This window comes from Gadus morhua, chromosome 11 (genome assembly GCF_902167405.1).
Source record: "Gadus morhua chromosome 11, gadMor3.0, whole genome shotgun sequence".
Lineage (NCBI taxonomy): Eukaryota > Metazoa > Chordata > Actinopteri > Gadiformes > Gadidae > Gadus > Gadus morhua.
Genome location: NC_044058.1, coordinates 26,562,621 through 26,572,291, shown reverse-complemented (window position 1 = coordinate 26,572,291; position 9,671 = coordinate 26,562,621).

The window sequence follows — 9,671 nt, the reverse complement described above, 5'->3', positions numbered from 1 at the left end:
TGTCATTCTCAGAGACACCGGTGCGCCAGGGAACGCGCGGGCGCGATGAACACGCGCCCAGTCCTAAAACCTGATACCCCCTCCTTTAAGAACTGGTCCTACCAAAACGGACGTTAAACAATTCTTATTTTATTCTTTCAACAATCAGTTATGCCAATCGTGTCCTGGGGTCTGCGTCCGAGTGCTGTTGGGGTTGTGTGTTGTGAGTTGTGTTTTGTGCGTTGTGTGTTGAATCGCATTTTACACATCTCCCTGTTCCTTTTTTTCATCTCGACTCTCAGCACGGGGCAGCAGCCACATGGTGTCGGATGAGTGACAGCCCAACTGTGTCTCAGGAACATTCTCATGACTATATGGATGTTTTGTCTTGTTGTTTGTGTCATTTTCAAATGTACAAATGCAGACTTATTTTGTGGAGTTTGTGGCATGTGATAGCTTGATACATTGGACATAATATCATGAAACAATGTATGCCTAATAAGGTTTTTATTAATCTCTTATTAATCAGGTTAAATAACATTTGTAAATGAAATAATGATGGACAGTCGATTGCCAGGTCGCCAAAGTGCTGTGCCGTCCCTCAGATGAAAACAACACAAAGATGTGGGGTTAAACAAGTGTATATGAAAAAAAAATCTAAGCCAATTGATGACACATGTTTTTCTTGCATATTTGACATAAATTACAATCAATCAATCAATATGGTTTCGTCCTCCCTCTCGATGTGAAGCATAATCAGAGTGTACGTCATAAACTGTTGTCGACCCTGAAAAGTGGAAGCAATGGATCACGTTTATTGAACCACCAATAACTTCCCGCTGGTACAGTCGTTGCTTCAGTCCGAGCAGTGACCTTTGTCCTTTGGCTCTCTCAGTTTCTCGAACTGTAGGCAGAGTGGCTCACCAGCATCCACAAATGAGTTCACCTCTACATAGCTTCCCACCCCCACAACCATATTAGGTACCGATGTATGTTTTACATCCTGGCACTTAATGTTCACACTTATTATATGTTGTACATCCTGGGACTTAATGTACGCACTTATTGTATGTTGTAAGTCCTGGCACTTAATGTACGCACTTATTGTATGTCATACATCCTGGCAATTTATTTTACATAGCATCGTGTAGGATCTTATCCTAGCTAGCTTTGTTGTGTACGGGGAAGAACCTAACAATTGTTAGTGCTTGGCACTTGGTTCTGTGCTCATCCTTAATGTACCGACTTTGATACATTGTTTCTCTTTCTTCTGACAAATGTACTTATTGTAAGTCGCTTTGGATAAAAGCGTCTGCTGAAGGCCCTAAATGTATATGCAAATTGAAAGTTGCAAGGTCATAAACTGCTGCATGTCTCTTTTGTTATTGTAGCCTTTGTCGTTGTTATTGTGGTTTTTGCTTATCTTTTATGCGATTGAGTAGAGATGGGGTCCGACATCAGTGGTTCTGTTTGTTTCAACATGCGTCAGCTGAGCGGCGTTGTGAGGCACGATCCCCTCCGACAGACACTCACACAGGGAACTATTTTAAAGACTATTATGTTGCACATTTTCTGCTTGTTACCGGCTCCAACACTCTGACTTCACACTGTCCCCCACACAGTCCTGCTGTTGCAGTGTGTGTGTTTTTGTGTGTGTGTGTGTGTGTGTGTGTGTGTGTGTTGGCGTGTTGTACATTTGTACATGTTGTGCATGCATGTGTTGTTCGCCTTTGCGTTGTTTACATTTGTGTGCGTGCCTGTGTGTTGAACGTGTGCGTGTGAGTGTTGGGCCTGTGTGCGTTTGGCATTGTACAAATCGGTGTGCGCGCATGAGTGTTGTGTGTTGTGTGTTTGTGTGTGTGTGTGTGTGTGTGTGTGTGTGCGTGTGCATTTGTGTGTGGAGGCGTCTCCACATTTTGCGACTCCTTTGTCTGAATGATAGAACAGAGGGACGATCTGATGAACTTGGCAAGCACACACACACACACAAAAGACACACATGCGCGCACACTGATGTGTACAATGCCAAACAAACACAGGCACAACACTCACACACACTGACACACACATACAACACACACACACACAAGCACACACACACACACGCGCGCACACGCACACACACACACACACACACACACACACACACACACACACACACACACACACACACACACACACACACACACACACTGTGTGGAAACACCGTCTAACGCGTGGCCCCCTGGAGGTTATCGCAGGGGAGGAGCGGAGGAGCTGTGAGGCAGAGAGAGGGCCGAGGCGCGGGGACTAATATAAGCACTAATAACACAGCAGTAAAAATAATCCCGTGACTTCAATTTCCATCACTGTGAGTGAGGCCGCTGACGACCGCACACAGTTCAACAGCAATTACTCATGCAGCGCGTTTTGTCCTCCCTTTTGATGACCAATATCGGTTTCTCTGCAGAAACCGGGCTCTGAATCAGGGGTTGGTGACGCGGTTCGCCGCTTCGACAGAGTCGCTCGCGGCCTTCGGAGTTGTGGACGCATAAATTGTGCGCAGCCTCGACTCCAGACGGGGCTCTGCGTGCGCACGTGCGCAGGTGTGTGCGCGCGCGCAGGCGTGTGTCCACTGATCCGTGCGTTCCACTAGGACCACCTTTGTTAAACATTGCAAGGTTGGAGTAAAAAGAACATTTGCAGTTTAGAGTGTCGAGATAGGGAACAGACACTGACGGCTGGGAAGCGTGACACGGAGATGAGGCGCTTCCCAGCAGCTGAGATCCTGGCTTTTCGCATGCGATAAGGTGGACAGGAGGACAGATATTATAAACACTACCTCCTGTAAACATCAGCCCCGAGCCTTGGAAGGCCTCTGCTGTTTGATAAAGTGTATCAGTTTTGAGTCACAGAAGCAGTACCGTAATTCCTATAAAGACAAGTGCATATAAACGCTACCTCCCTTCTCCTCACAGATGGCCTTATTTGGGGTTGGGAGATGGGGGCTTGAATTACATAAGACTGTACATAGGCAAGTGTATCTGGTGAGAAAATAGCTTTTAGTTTTATGTGTCACCGGCCGTCTAAATCAATAAAATACTCCCTGAGACACACTAAATTGTTCCATCGCCCCGCCCCGCCATATCTATAATTCACACTTATTGCGAAGGGAATGTTCATAGGGCCGCGGGCCATGCTCTGCTTTCCTGTGATTTATACGACTTGACAATAACTCCCATTTGGAAATACCTCGTCGTCGCTCCCCTTGGCTTTCGGTGGAGCAAACACACACTCTGATGTACGAGCAGACAAAAGCCAAGCATGCATCCAGAACTCGGAGAATATATTATCTTAAGGAATGTGGTGGGGGCGAGGTGTTTCTCTCGCCGTGGCTCCTTTCACCGTCCCGAGGCGGAGCAACGCACCTGGATAAAGGAAGGTTTATCTCCGCGTCGTATCTGGAGGTGGACGGCCGCGGCTCCGTGTCTACGGAGCCTGTACCGTTTATGTATTCATTCTCCGTGAACCCGAGGTGACGCGTTACGGTGACACCATCACCGCAACGTGGTCCCCCGAATGCCCCGAGGCTCCTTCTCGACTCGGGGGAGAGCAGGGCAAAGGCCAGCAGGTCGCATCACGGCCAGAGATGACGGACCTCCCGCTCAGTCACAGAGATCCCATCTGACAACCGGAAGCTCCTCCCAACGGTCCCCCACTCAGAGCGCTGTTCAGGAGACAGGGACAGAGAGAGAGGGGGAGAGATAGAGGGGGGGGGGGACAGAGTGAGAGGGGGGTGGGGGGAGATAGAGAGAGGGGGAGAGAGAGAGCGGGAGGGGGGGTGGGGGGAGATAGAGGGGGGGGGGGGGGGGGGCAGATAGAGATAGGGAGGGAGGGAGGGAGGGGGGCTTGGGGGAGATAGAGTGAGGGGGAGAGATAGAGGGGTGGAGAGAGAGAGGGGGGGCTAGAGATATAGAGGGGGAGATAGAGAGAGAGAGAGGGAGAAAGAGAGAGAGAGAGAGGGGGAGCGGAAGAGAGGGGGCGGAGATTGAGGGAGCGAGAGAGCGAGAGAGAGGGGGGGAGAGAGAGAGAGAGAGAGGGAGAGAAAGAGGAGAGAGGAAGAGAGAGAAAGTGAGCGAGAGAGAGAGAGAGAGAGAGAGAGAGAGAGAGAGAGAGAGAGAGAGAGAGAGAGAGAGAGAGAGAGAGAGAGAGAGAGAGAGAGAGAAAGACACATGCGCACACACACACGCACGCACGCACGCACGCACGCACGCACGCACGCACGCACGCACGCACGCACGCACGCACGCACGCACGCACGCACGCACGCACACACACACACACACACACACACACACACACACACACACACACACACACACACACACACACACACACACACACACACACACACAGCGAGAGAGAGACAGAGACACAGAGAGAGAGACACAGAGGGAGGCGGAGAGCAGGTTGAATAGGAAAAGGAAGGAATAAATCCTGAGCAGTACAATCTGAGAGGCAAATTCGATTGGAAGGATTGCCACATGGGGAATAAAATATTCTTCCCTCATAGCCCGGCAGCACCTTAGAGAGAGACAATCTCACTGCAGAGGTTGGCTCTCTGTAGCAAAACACAACAAACTTCCACTTCTTGAAGCACAGCCTTAGTGCTAACCTGATTTAAAGTCATTAAACGGGGCTTTGTAAACATTTGGTACATGAGAAGCCCAACGTATACACACTGGAGCCTGGGAGCTCAGAACATAGTGGGCCTTTTCCTGAATGACTGCGGCGGTAATTGAATCAAAGCAACCCGGACATACACTGATTTGAAAGCGTAAAAGATGAAAGAGAGACAGAGAAGGATGGAGAGGGAGGGAGAGAGAGAGAGATAGAGGGAGTGAGGGAGGCGGTAGATGGAGAGATACAGAAAGAGAGTCGGCGTTGGGAAAGAAGTTCATTAAAATGCAATTTGAGTGAAAGGTACAATCAATCGAGTGTGCATTAGACCCGCTGACCCCCCCCCCCCCCCGTGCATTAATTCATATTAATGCATCGGCAGAGACTAAGGTACAGACAGTCCCACGGGGCCTGGTGGAGGTAGTCACATCTTTTCCACGCACTAAACGTTGGCCTCTTTCTTTACCCTCCATTCTCCACGATGACTTCAAAGTAATCACTGCTGAAATCAAACAAGGTATGATGGAGGGTTTGTTGTCGTATGGCGGCTGCACCACAAACTGCTGACCCACACAACTGCACGACACCCTGCTCCATTGCCAGAGCAGTGGTCCTCAAAGGGGGGGTCCGCGATCCCCTAGGGGTACTTTTGAGTACTGCAGGGGGTCCTCTGAAAATTTCCCCCCAAAGAAAGAGAAATGTAACTATTGATTTTTTTTCCAACTGAGCAATTTCAATTGTGAGAGCTAGACGATAGAGATAATGGACTAGTGGTTCAAATGTGAATCGAAAACAAGGAGAATCTGTGAAAAAGAAAGCGCATCCAGAAACACCAAAATGTCGTCCGTTTCAGGCAGAATATATTTGACAACACCTACGCAACCCACAGAACCCACATAACAACAATGGAGGACATCGATAACATTACTATTATTAGCAGGCATGTTGAAGAAGTTGAAGAGGTTATGGAATATGTTGGCTGCGGCGCTGCTATGGCTGTTACCAGCATGGTTGCCATGTCGCTCTCGTGACTTCGTCACACTCTCTGGCCAATCAGTGGCCGGCCGTCTGCCGACGTCACCTTTTAGCATCGGCTCAGCCGCTTGGAACCTAGAGCGAGGCGGTACTAGAAAAAGCAGCCACTTCAGGTACCAGATACCATGTTTTCGCGGTGGAAACGGAAAAAATGCGAGCTGAGTCGAGTCGAGTCGTGTCGAGCTGGTACCATGCAGTGGAAAAGCGGCATTATTCACCTCTACATGCTCTGACCCTCCCCTGGCGTTGTCCTTCTTTTGTGTTGAGAAATTTCCCAGCAGTTGCATGGAGCACATGCCCATGTTTCTCACTAAACGTTTAATGTTCATGTTTACACAGACGAACGCAGACACATAATCTATCTTCATTTTATTTATTATTCTCCCTAAAATGTTTTGCCCCCATGAAGGGGGTAGGCTACTCAGCTATAAAAAGATCATAGAGGAGGCACTAGTAGAACCAGTAGGAGGTACTTCTCCTCTGGTAAGCGTCTGGATGAATGCTCCAGCCAGTCTGCTCTGCAAGCGTTTGAGTGGTGGGTAACCGGGCGGGCACACATGTATTCTTATCTCAGACTTGTGAAATCACAGATTGAGATAGATGTGGATTAATTCATGGGCTGGCAAGCCTTGACAGGGAACATAACACATGTAGAGGAAAATCAGATAGCGCAAGCATGGGCACAGGAGAAAGGCGAAAGCCACAGCGTCTCATATTTCAGTATTTACAGCAAAGTCAGCACACACACAGCAAATAATTACACCGCGTACTTCCCCCCGAGCCTGGGTAGAAGTAGGAATATTGAACCTGCTGGTTTGATTTCTATCCTCACCGGGTGGTGTGTAACACCGTCCAATAGGAAATGTAGCTCTTATGTTTTATGTGGACAAAAAAAAACGAACTAAACAGCAGTCGATCAATCATGTGTACCCAACCACATTTTCACTTCAGCAGGTGGCCAACAACGCGGCCAGCAGCATAAAACCGCCATGAATCATCCAGTAGGATCATCATCGGGGAACTATCTTCCACCCTCGGTGGACACAACTATACAAGACGTAGATGGGAGAAACACTAGCTGCCGTCTTTTGGAAATTCCATGCATTTTAATTGGATGCTTTATATTTGTGGCGTCGACTGAATTACCCGGAGCGTGATGTGAGCATGTGGCACATTGTACCGGGGAACGGCGGAGTGGTGATCAGCTAAAAGACATGGAGCCCTTTTCTCTGCAGCTCTCTTCTCAAGGTCCCCGGCGAGACGGGCTTGGCCTGGCCTTTTGCTGGGGGGACTCTGCCCTTTACCAGTGACCTCAGAATAGAAAGACATATCCTGAGAAAAGAACGGTCAAAACAGCTCCACCTCATTACTGGCAAAGTGATGCTGGCGGTTGGAGAACATCCACATTTCCATTTGAATAAGATTTCCTTCGATTGAAAATAATTCATAAAGGCATGCGGTTTATGCGCCACACACACACACACACACACACACACACACACACACACACACACACACACACACACACACACGCACACACACACACACACAAGCAATATATAGTTGAAAAAAATAATCATAAAGCCAAACGGTACACCACACACACACACACACACACACACACACACACACACACACACACACACACACACACACACACACACACACACACACACACACACACACACACACACACGCACACAGGCACACACACAAAAGCAATATATAGTTGAAAAAAATAATCATAAAGCCAAACGGTACACCACACACACACACACACACACACACACACACACACACACACACACACACACACACACACACACACACACACACACACACACAAAAAACTCTCTCAGACACACACACACACACACACACACACACACACACACACACACACACACACACACACACACACAACAACAACACAACACCACACACGCAATATATAGTTGGACCTCCACGAAATGATGAATGCGTCCGAGGACGGCGATACTGAGCAGAGTTGTCTGTTGTCTTGACGGATATGGCGCGCTAGGTAAATGGGCAGGACAAGCTCAATGCCCCCTCGGTTTATCATGTGAATTATGCATCTGCCAGACACCTCCATCTGAGGCCGGGTTAGTTTCCATCAAACTGCATTCTGCCAGCTTGTCATGTTATAGGATTTTTGGTGCAGAGGAAAATTGATTGCGTACGTTCACGTTGCCATCACGGCAAAAAAACGATATATTGCACGGATCATATCTCAGCCACTGCATCACAGATCTGTCGGGATAAACGGGACCTCGCTGTGGCAGTCACCGGGGCGACTTGGCCCTTGTTATACAGCTGGTTTGGTGAAAGTGTGATTTCCCATTACAGACTGGTACACTGGTTATGACTGGGAATGTAGCGGCATTGGGTGTAAACCATTGAGAACAGAAAAAAAACAAAAACATCCTAAGCTTCAGTCCTTGGCAGGAAACGAAGAACCATGATAACAGAGCGAAGTATCAGCGGTACAGTCGCTTCATCCTTTTACCAGCGCCATGGCGACCACGGCAGCCAGGCATCACTCCAGTTCCACATCAGAGTTGGCAGGTAGTTGGCATGGAAACCGTTCTGGGTGGGGACGACGTGGGTAGAATGAACGGCCCCTTCGGAGTCCTCTGTCCCAGACTAATCAGTCGTATTGTCCTCCGCTCTGCCAGCTTCTAGTCATGTCTGGACAGCATGCTGGGAGGCATGATGGGAACATTAGCCGAGCCAAACAGAGCTATCTGGCAATTGGTCTGCTTCGGCCTGGCTCTCTGATTCGTTTTTTTTATTCCTGTGCTTAGATATATAGATAAAAAACGTTGGAGATAAAAGTCCTCCATATGGTGTTCCCAGTGCTAGACTCAGAACTCCCTATTGGTAAAGAGACACAGGGCAATGAATCATGGCTGAGACGCATACAGTTAACATTTGATATATAGACAGGACAATCTACAACTGAACCCAAATGTACCAAACAGCAGAACGAATAAATGAATGAATTACAGCAAATGTGTGCAAATGAATGCTTCAAAAAAATATACTTTATTTCCCGGGTCTAATGTGATGTATTGGTCTTGAGCGTGGACCGTATTCCTTACCTAGCGGATGTTAAATCGGTTCCCATTTCCAGGAATGATGAATCTCAGCAGACATGGGCTGTGCTCCCGGCGTAGGGTCGGGTTATGAATGGCAGTATGGCAGTGCCACGCTGGGAATATTGAGTGTGTGGAGGCATTTTAATCTTTCTTTCTCTCTTTTATTATTTATTTCTTCTTGGCACAGCTTTCACGGTTGTATCCAGACACCCCGTTGTTTTTTCATCTGTTTGGCCGAATGCTTGAGTACACAAAGCAGCACACCTGTTGTCGGCTATAACAGAACAACTCTTTCCACCCCTAAACTAATGTACTGCGTCTGTGAATGTACTCTGAGGAAACCAATCGGGTGAAACTCCATCGTATACACTGTTGTCAAAAAGCTTCACTATGACGTTTGTGGCGTGAAAGTTACTTCTCTACAAAATGCTCTGTGAGATATGTTTATGATGACGTTCCTGGTGTGAAAGTTATTTCGCGACAAAATGCTCCGTGAGATATGTTTATGATGACGTTTGTGGTGTGAAGGCTATTTCTTGACAAAAATGCTCTGTGAGATATGTTTAGGCATTATGAGTGTATTAGTGTGCTGATTTATGCGTATGAGCATGCGCGCCTATCCTACACGCATTTCTGTTTGAAAAGCAACCCATGTTTTTTGGATTAACAGGACATCTTTTATCAATCACTGAGAAACACATGTTGAAACCCATAATCAAATATTTTTATTTAGGGTGAAAACAATCCAAAATGGTTATTGTGTTTAATAAGACCAGGAGAATATAGAGGTATTACGTTTCTATTTCAAAGCAATTGAGTCTAGGTTCAGAAACATATCTACATCCTGTAGGCCTATAGTATTACATAACACTTCACTTT